Source organism: Artemia sp. Qi Xiang Cuo, chromosome 12 (assembly GCF_049724085.1).
Source record: "Artemia sp. Qi Xiang Cuo chromosome 12, ASM4972408v1, whole genome shotgun sequence".
Lineage (NCBI taxonomy): Eukaryota > Metazoa > Arthropoda > Branchiopoda > Anostraca > Artemiidae > Artemia > Artemia sp. Qi Xiang Cuo.
In genome coordinates, this window is record NC_142805.1 from 40,191,869 (window position 1) to 40,201,417 (window position 9,549).

Below are 9,549 nucleotides of genomic sequence, written 5' to 3' on the forward strand. Positions count from 1 at the left end.
CACTAATTAGGACTTTTTTTGTCCACCTTCAAATGTTCCTTTAGTACCTACGCAATAAGACTAAGTCATCGCCCAGTTAACACCAAGATGTAAATTGAGTAACCTTCTCACAATAACGAACCAAAACCGGATTATGCCCACCTAACCAGATCAAAAAATGGCGGTCACACTAACTTGATTAGTAATTGGATTCAGATATAGTACGAACGGACTTTCAGTCCTACATTCACGGGTTTCTGCAAAGTGTTATGGGCTCATTGAAAAAATACCAGTTTAAAAAAAAAATAAATAAACATGTATCCATGAGTTTGACCGACCGCCAGCTCTCTCTCTCTGTTTGACCTCCAAAAATGGGTGTTACCTCAGAAAACCCGTCTGCCAACCCATGTAGAGTTCATTGTAATAGGCAAATAGCCCTGGTAACCCAATTACTTGAAAATACACACACATATCAACGTGTAATTCAATTCGGGTTTTAAACGAATAGGGCCCTTACTACTAATATGGTTTTTACGAGAGAGATACTCGTATAAACTTCAGAGAGGGTTCATTTGATTGGAAATTAAAAGTTCTAGTTCACTTTTTAGGAGTCAAAAGATATCAGAGGGCATTAATCTCCCCGCGCCCCTTTTCCCCCAAATGCATCCGATACAAATTTTGAGATAGCCATTTTGTTAAAAATGGTTCAAAGGTCAGATAAGTTATGCACTGGGGGCATATATGGTTCTTATGGAAGGGATGCTCGTATAAACTTGAGAGAGGGCTGACTTGAATGGAAATCGAAAATTATAGATCAATTTTTAAGAGTCAAAAGAGATCGGAGGTGGCCTAGCCCCTCCCCCCCCCCCACCCTACGCCCTTTTTCTCCAAACCCATCTGATACAAATTTTATATTATTTTTTAATAGTTCAAAGGTCAGATAACAAAAACTCCGGTGTCGACACAACCTCCAGGGCCTGGGGGGCAGGTATTGTAAGCTATGTCCTGGGGCCGTATATGGTTCTTATCAAAGGAATGCTGGTATAAACTTCAGAAAGGGCTCTTTTGAATGGAAATTAAATGTTCTAGTTCATTTTCTCAGAGTAAAAAAAGATCGGAGGGCAACTAGCCCCCCAGCTCTCCACGCCTTTGGGTCTATCGGATAAATAAACCCGTCCAGTAAAAATTTAAGGTGACAATTTTGTTCAAAATAGTTCAAACATCAGATATTAAAAATCCAGTATCATCACAACACCCATGGGCCCAGGGACAGGTTTTGTAAGTTTTACTCTGGGGATATATATGGTTCTTATAGAAGGGATGCTCGTAAAAACTTCAGAGAGGGCTCATTTGATTGAAAACAGAAGTTTCTAGTTCACTTTCAAAGAGGTCAAAGAGACCGAAGGGCAATTAGCCCCCCTTCCCCCCCCCCCCCCACGCTCTTTCTCCCCGAACCCATCCGATAAAATTTAGAGATAGCCATTTTGTCAAAAAATAGTTCAAACATCAGATAATAAAAACTCCGAGGTTGACACAAACCCATTTTTTCACTTTAGACTTCGGAGGTGGATCATTATATTGAAAATTAGAAGTGCTATTTCCCTTTTCAAGAGTCAAAGTGCTCACAGAGCAACTAGATCCCCCACCCTTCGCGTCCTATATTCCTCAAATGAATACAATATAAATTTTTATGTAGCCATTTTGTTGAAAATTGTCTAATGATCTTATAACAAGGACTTCGGGGATGAAACAACTGCTTGGAACCTTAGCGCAAGGGTTGTAAGTTATGCTCCGAAGGCATACAAGGTTTCTATAGAAGTGGTGGCTACATAAACTTTAGAGGAGGCTCATTTAATTGGAAACGTAAAGTTCTAGTTCCCTTTTAAGAATAAAAAATGATAAAGGGCAACTAGTCCCCCTCCCGCGACATCCTCTTTTCCCCAACCGCATCCGATTGAAATTCTGAGACAGTTATTTTGTTAAATATAGTCCAAGGAACATATAACAAAATCTTCAGGGCTGACACAACTCACCAGAGCCCTGGGGCTAGGGTTGTAAGCTATCCCCTGGGGGCATATATGATTTTTATGGAACATGCGGTCGTATAAACTTTGGATAGGGCTCTTTTGATTGGAAATTGAAAGTTATAGTGCCTTTTTTAAGAGTCAAAAGTGAATGAAGGGTAACCAGCCACCCAGCCCATCATTCCCCAAAACAGATCCGATCAAAACTTTAAGAGAGCTTTTTTCTTCAGAACTGTTGAACGGTCAAGCAATTATGCTTTTGGGGATATCACCCCCCCCCCCCCAGCCCTCAGAAGTAGGGCTCTAAGTTAGGCAATTCGTTCATTGTTTATATATATTTTACTATTCTGAAAATAGCTATCTCAAAATTTAGATAATTATTGAGGGGGAAAGGGCATCTTAAAAGTGCGAGCGAGATGGAGGCTGGTCGCCCTCTAATCATTTTTTAGCATATCGCTCAACATGTCCTGAAAAATTAAACTTAATACCCTCATCTGTTCCTGAAATGTTGCTGATACGCCCTTCTGAATACCAGAATGCACATAGTGTGCTTTGGTTTTGTTCAACATCTGACTCAACATTTTCTAAAACTTTCACTTTAACACAATAGGCCTCTATGGACACCTTGGATCAGGCATGCCTTCTTTCCTAAAAAAGAAGAACTATATGTAAACAATGGACAATTGCATAACTTACAGCCATGTCCCAAGGTCTGCGGGGTGTCATGTCATCTCTGAAGGCATAGTTATTTAATTTTCAGGCGGTTTTTAAGAAAATGGCTATCTCAAAATTTCTACCAGATATGTTTGAGAGGAGGATAGCTAAAAAGGGGGATTTGAAGGGCATTTGAGGATATGATAATCATCTTTGTATGTTTTTACTGGGTTTTGCACCATAGTTTGATAGCAGCGAAAGTTGCGTTTTTCTAACTCTAATGTAAATTTTCTTTCTTCTTCTCTTTCATTTTTGACTTGTTCTGCGTCTCGCTGTCACTTGCCTTCTAGTAGCACAATTTTTTGTTCTTCATTGTCATTTTTAAAACATTCTGATTCCCCCTGTTGCTTGTAAATCTCGCTGCCCCTTATCTTCTAACCGCATAATTCTTTGTTCTCACTATCGTATATCTTCTAATCACATATTTCTTTGTATTGGTTCTGTAAACGCTTCTAAAACTGTTTGAAAATCTTATTTCCTTGCATCTTCACTTAATCTATTCTGAATCATCGTTGATATTAGATAGTTTTCTATTGGTTTTAACCTGAAAAGATCTCTCTCCAGATGCAACGCTTACTGTAATTGTATAGAATATTTCCCAATTTCGAAAAAAAATGCTCATTTTTATAGTTGCGCGTGGCCCCTTAAAACGCGGGACCCGATTGGGCTCAATCGTTCCAATTGACTTTTATTCGCCCCTGATTAACAGTAGTAGAAGTAGTAGCTCAGAATTGCCGATGTTTTAGAGGCAACACACTAGTGGTGTCTACAGCAAAAGGCTATAAGCCTCCAATGCAATATTTGCGACATTTTCACCCAGAGCCAATTCATATGGAAGGGGTTGTTATTAACAATTCGAAGGGGGGCTCATTCGATTGAAATTTCTAGTGTCCGTTTTAAAAGTCAAAAAGGACCGTAGAGCAATCAGCCTCCCCCCCCTCAAATGCCCTTTTTAGCTACTCTATTCTGAAACATATCTGGTAAAAAATTTTAGATAAACATTTTCTTAAAAATAGTATGAAGATAAAATAACTTTGCCTTCGGGGATGACATGACCCCCCGCAGCCCTTGCGACAACAGCTGTAAGCTATTCAAATTGTCTATTGTTTATATTTAGGGTCTCTTTTATAGGAAATAGGGCATGCTTGATCCGAGGTATCCATAAAGGCCCAGGGTGTTAAAGTGAAACTTTTAGAAAAGTTGAGTGGAATGTTGAACAAAACCAAAGCACACTATGTGCATTCTGGTATTCAGAAGGGCTTATCAGCAACATTTAAGGAACAGCTGAGGGTATTAAGTTGAAATTTTCAGGAAATATTGAGAGAGATGCCAAAAACTGATAAGAGGGCGACCAGCCTCCATCTCGCTCACTCTTTTAAGATGCCCTTTACCCTTTCAACAATTATCTAAATTTTGATATAGCTTTTTGCAGAATAGTCAAAGGGCGCAATTACTATGCCTCTGGAACTACATGACCCCCTACAGCCTCTGGGATAAAGGTTATTATTTATATAATAGGTCTATTGTTTACATATTGGATTTATTGTTGGATATTCGGGAATTTGTGATCCTGGGTGGATCTGGAAAGGCCAAGGGCGTTAAAGTAAAGGTCCAGGGAATATTAAACTAAATCAAAAGACAATATATACATCCAGGCTATTAAAAAGGTGTATCTTCATGGTTTACAGTAGGAGGGGGAGAGGATGTAGAATCCAAATTCCTGTTTGTAGAGATTTTTGTTCGTCTTAAGTTTAACTTGAGTATTCGTTTTAATTAATGCTGGTTTTAGGATTTAATTCTTCATCTATATCACTACCGGTTACCTCTATATTTGTTATAGTTTTTAATTTCTGTTTGTTTTGGGTTTCAAATATTCTTTGACAATAATTTCTGATCGGTTTCAGTGTGATTTATTATAAACGTTTATTTCTGCTCGTCTTGAATTTTAATATGGCTCTTCAATTTCCTTTGAAAAGTTTCATTTTGCGATTTTTTTTTAATTAATTTAACATATATGCTTCCGAGATGACACACCCCATACCACCCCCGGAGTAAGTGACCAAAACTATGGAAATTGACAGATATTTACAGACAAGTTTCATAATAGTCAATGCAGTAGCTTCGATAGTCAAAACTCAAGTTAATTTTTTGTTCAACCTGTTTTTTTTCATTTCTTGTAAGATAACAATTATTGTCACTTATGTAGATCACTATGTAGCTTACATTATGGATTATGAAAATTGTTAATGGCCTGAAAATGTTCCTCAATATGAAAATAACTTCACATTTTCTTCAATTGAATTTTTACAGACCTTACGAAAACCAAAATAATAGTTTACGGTAGCCAATCTAAAAGCTTACAAAATATTAAAACCTAATGAGAAATTCTCGTAAGACAGCTTCAATAGCTGTTTTCAGCAAAAAATAATGTAACAAAGAAAGAAACAAACTCGTTAAAAAATTCATTGCTAAAATGATGATAAAATTTAAAACGACAAAAAATGTAAAGTTTTCATTTGAGTTGACCAAATATTTGAACTGTATACCTCAATATCAGCTTTTTTTAAGCTAACCTTGTATGGCTTTTGGATATGGCAAGTGCTTCCATTCCACTAATGTGGGAATAAAGTATTTAAGTGTGAAAAAAAGAGTAGAATTATTATAGGACACAATCCGGAAGTAAGTATGTTATCGTGCTTACTATTTGAACAGGAACGTTAACAAAATTGATTCTTGCGCTATATTACCGGTGTTTCCACTTCAAATTTTCTCAACCCCTAAATGGTTAGTGGGAAATTCCTAGAAATCCCTATTTTCAATACCGAAATCCCTAAAAGTTTACCCATTTTCTGACTTCTTTCCATGATACCAATAAAGTCTTATTAGGCTGACTTTTAATAGCATTTGTTCAGGACGACTTATTTTGCAACTCGAGACCTTTTACGCGTACCAAAATATCTTCTGTTGACGTTTAAAACAACGCTTTGTATTTATCGACTAGCTAGTTGAGTTTGGTTTTGGGTCCTTATCTCAGATTAAATAAAAAAAACAAGTTTTTTAAACTGAAAGTAAGGAGCGACATTAAAACTTAAAACGAACAGAAATTATTCCGTATATGAAAGGGGCTGTCCCCTCCTCAACGCCGCGCTCTTTACGCTAATTTTTTAATTGTTTAAAAAAGTAAAGTTGTTAGACAGAGTCAAACTTTATCGTAAAGAGCGCGGCGTTGAGGAGGGGACAGCCCCTTTCATATACGGAATAATTTCTGTTCCTTTTTAAGTTTTAATGTCGTTCCTTACTTTCAGTTTAAAAAACTTGTTTTTTTTATTTAATTTCTGATCGTTTTTTAGTTAATGCAGCTTTTATTTGCATAAAAATTTTAATTTTATTTTTCTAAATGGATGTCTTTACAAATTAACTTACGTAACTAACTTCTATATTCGTATATTTTTCTTCTGTCAAAAAATACAAAGTTGCAGATTTTTGCAGATATGAGCTTGAAACCTATGTAATAGGGTTTTCTGATACGCTGAATCTGACTGTGTGATCTTCATTAAAATTCTTTCACTTGTAGGGGATGTTTCCCCCCTCTTTAAAAAATCGAGTAAATTTTCTCAGGCTTGTAGCCTTTGATGAGTAATACTAAACTTAATAAAATTTATATATTTAGGATCAGCATTATGAACACATTCTTTTGATACATTTATTGACATCAAAATTCTGTTTTTAAAAGTTTCGATTACTATTGAGCCGTATCGCTTGTTTTTTTATTGTTTTTTTTATTACGTATATGTTATTACGTATATGAGGGGGTTCTCCCCTTAGTCAATACCACGCTCATTACGTTAAAAGTTAAAAAAAAATTTTATTCACAAACCGTTGAATCACAAAGGCCGTTTATTTAGAATATATAGCTCTTTTGAAAGCACTAAAAAAAACTGTAGCGTAAAGAGCGAGGTATTGACTTGGGGGAGAACCCCCTCACATACGTTATAATTTCTGTTCGTTTTAAGTTCTAATATTCCTTCTTACATTTCAGTTGAAAAAACTTGTCTTTTTTATTTAATTTCTGATCGTTTTTTAAATAATGCTTGGAAATCCGGCGCCCCCTTCATAGAAGTGTCTCTTACCCCAAAGAAACATCCTCCACGGAAATATTCTCCAGAGTAACCCCCTCCTCTAGCCCCCCCCCCCTCCAGAAAAAATCCTTCCTGAAAATGGATGTATACTTCCCAATAACCAATAAATAATGCTGGCAAGTCCGGCGCCCCTTCATGGCAATTTCCCTTCCCCCATAAAAACTTCCATCATGAACAGATCCTCCAACATAACCACCGACCCACCCTTCCCTCCCACTACCAGAAAAAAAACCTCCTGAAAACTTCTGTATACTTACCAATAACCAATACTATATGTTAACATTTGGTAAAGTTCATAACTTTTAGCCCTCCCTCTGGGAAGTTCGGGGGATTAAGTCACCCTAAAAGACATATTTATCATATTTTCGACCATGTTGAACAAAATGGCTATCTCAAAATTTTGATCGGGTGACTTTGGGAAAAAAATAAGCGTGGGAGGGGGCCTAATTGCCCTCCATTTTTTTTGGTCACTTAAGAAGGGCACTAGAACTTTTCATTCCCATTCTAATGAGTCTATCCAAAATATTATAAGACCACTTGGTCAATACGATCCCCCCTGGGGAACAAAAAACAAATAAACACGTATTCATGATATATCTTCCATCAAAAAATACACCAGACAGCATGTTTGTGTATAGAAGCCTGAAACCTCCACTAGAGAGTCCTCCGATCCGCTGACTATTGTTGTGGGATTTTCTGTCGTGTTTAATCACTTTTAAAAGGCATTTTCCTCTTTTTTTGAAAAGATTTCCACTTTTCTCTGGCGCATAACTTTTAATGCGTAGCACTAAACTTGATGAAATATATATATTTGAAATCAGCATTGAAATCTGATTCTTTTGATATATCTATTGGTATCAAAAACCCGTTTTCTAGAGTTTCGGTTACCATTGAGCCGGGTCGCTCCTTACTTACAGTTCGTTACCACGAACTGTTTGATTCTGGACCGTATGTACATATTCTATTTATTTTTTTTTCCTTGACATTATTTTTTCCATCTCTATTACTACTTTTGCAACACCCTCGTCTTTATTTGAATTAATTAAAAAAAAAAACTTTCCAAAAAATAAGTTTTTCAAAGAAAAGTAAAGGCAATTTTAAACTTAAGCTCAGCAGATACAAATATCTTTTGAAATTCAAACTCAAAACGACCAGAAATTACTATTAAAGAATAAATGAAACCCAAAACGAAAAGAAATTAAATAAACAATTATAGCAAAAACATACAACAAGTAATAATATAAATGGATAAATAGATCTTACAGCGAGTAATTATTAGACTTAATATGAACATAAAGCTTAAAAAGAAAAAAAATCATTTTCATATTGAAGTATAAATGAAACTTAAAACGAACAGAAATTAAATAAACAATCAATGCTAACAAACATACAATAGATATTAATGTAAATCAATATTTAATCTTAAAACGAATGAAATTTAAATTGAATATGCAAATCAAGCTTGAGACGAACAAAAATAACTACAAACAAAAGTTTGGGTATGACCTCCTTCTCTCACTGTAAAAGTCTAAAACCTACTGCGTCATTGGCGCTTTACTGAAAACTAACTTTATGACAAATATTTTCTTTTGTACTTAATATTGAAAAATAACATTAAAAATATAGTAACATTTTGAACTGATGAGCTTTCAGCAATTAATATCATTATGTATCAAATATTCATTTTAATTTATTAGCTCTTTTTAAAGTTGTCCAAGACGAATATAGTTTCACTACAAATAATTGTTTGGACACTGCCTCCTTTCCTACCTGTAAATAAGAACCATAACCCTATTGCGTCAATGCTGCTTAAATGAACACGGATTATATATTACTAATATTTTCTTTTCCAGTTGTTACAGTATTGAAAACAAAAATACAATTACAGTGAGATAAATTCTTGAACTGATGGATCTTTCAACAATTAATATCATTATGCATCAAATATTCAGTTTGATGTTGTTTATACTTTCAAAGACTGTTAAAGACCCATATAGTTTTAATTAAAGCACCAATGACGCGTTAGGTTTTAGACTCTTACAGTGAGAGAAGGAGGTCATACCCAAGCTCTTGTTTGTGGTGATTATTGTTCGTTTCAAGCTTGATTTGCATATTCATTTTAAGTTTCATTCGTTTTAAGATTTATTTATTAATTTACATTAATATCTATTGTATGTTTGTTTTCATTGATTGCTTCTTTAATTTCTGTTCGTTTTAAGTTTCATTTATAGGCACACTTCAATAGGAATATATTTTTTTTTTTCGTTTTAAGCTTGATTTTCATATTCAATCTAAGCATTACTCGCCTTAAGATCTATTTATTCATTTGTATTATTAATTATTGTATGTTTTTGCTATGATTGTTTATTTAATTTCTGTTCGTTTTGGGTTTCATTTATTCTTTAGAAGTAATTTCTGGTCGTTTTGAGTTTGAATTTTAAAAGGAATTTGTATCTGTTGAGCTTAAGTTTAAAAATGCCTTTACTTTTCTTTGAAAAAATTATTTTTAGGAAAGTTTTTTTTAATTAATTTCTTTTCGTTTTTGGTTTCAAGAAATTTCTAAAGTTTTTGAAAAATTCCTTATTTCAAAATCAAACTTAAAAAAAATCGAATATTCATCAAAGGATCGAAACTGGTATCAAAGTAACAATATCAAAGTGAAAAAATTTGATCTATTTTTAACAAAATTGCTA